This window comes from Corvus brachyrhynchos, unplaced genomic scaffold (genome assembly GCF_000691975.1).
Source record: "Corvus brachyrhynchos isolate BGI_N302 unplaced genomic scaffold, ASM69197v1 scaffold158, whole genome shotgun sequence".
NCBI lineage: Eukaryota > Metazoa > Chordata > Aves > Passeriformes > Corvidae > Corvus > Corvus brachyrhynchos.
Window position 1 is genome coordinate 672,938 of NW_008239756.1, and position 1,119 is coordinate 674,056.

The following is a 1,119-nucleotide window of genomic DNA, read 5'->3' on the forward strand; positions in this document are numbered from 1 at the left end:
ATGGGCCTGTGTCCCCGGCCCCGCCTCCGCGCTGCCGCCGCGCCGGAAGGTCCGAGCGGCCTCACCGCCCTCGGAGCGGTTCCTTGTTCTCCCGGCGCAGCCCGCGGCACCCACCAGGCCACCGCTGCCACCGCCACTGTCACTGTCACCCCCACCGCCACCATCGCTGCCCGCGCAGGTTCTCAGGCGCCAGCGCCACAAGCCTCAGGGCAGGATGGTGTCCCCGTCCCCTGCATGGCCCTGCCAGGTGTGCCAGGTGCCATCTGTGCGTGGGGGGGTGTGCGCGGGTGTCACACGTGTGCGGAGGGCGTCACCGTGTGCCGTGTGTGTGAGTGCAGGTGTCGGTGCGTGCAGCAGCTGTCACACGTGTCCCTGTGTGTGCCTCTGTGTGTCAGGGTGTGTGCCCCGTGTGTCGCGTGTGTGTACAGCAGGTGTCACACGTGTCACATGTCGCTCTGTGTGTCAGTGTGTGTGCACCAGCTGTCGTGTGCGTGTGCAGGGGCTGGCAGAAGGCACGGGGTGACACACATGTGCAGGAATGTGGGCACCAGCTGGCACCTGTGTGTGACAGTGTGTGGGCACCGGGTGGCACCTGTGTGACTGTGCATGGGGTGTCACACGTGTGCAGGTGTGTGCATGGGGTGTCACACGTGTGCAGGTGTGTGCATGGGGTGTCATATGTGTGAGGCGTGTGCTGGCACACGTGTGTGACCAGGGCTGTGCACACAGGGCTGGCACGAGGGACGGGGCACAGCAGGGACGGGTTATTTTGGGCACATGGCAAGGATGGATCCCAGCTCCCACCTCCCAAAACTCCACCTTGACACTTCCTGATTTCCCGGCGCTTTATCTCAGTGTTCCTGGCGGGAGATGATGGATGGGGCGGTGAGAAAAGCCCACGATGTTCCCACCATGCAAACCAGGACTGGATCCGTCCCTCGGGGTGACCGCGCGGGTGCTGCCACCACTGCCCCATCCCATCCCATCCCATCCTCTTCCATCACCCTGGGGTTGTTCCCAGCACTGCCACCCTCCCGTTCTGGTCCCTGCTCCGTGCCTCAGTTTCCCCACCTCAGCACCCTGCAGGCTCCCGCAGCCCCCACGGTCCCACCCGCAGCC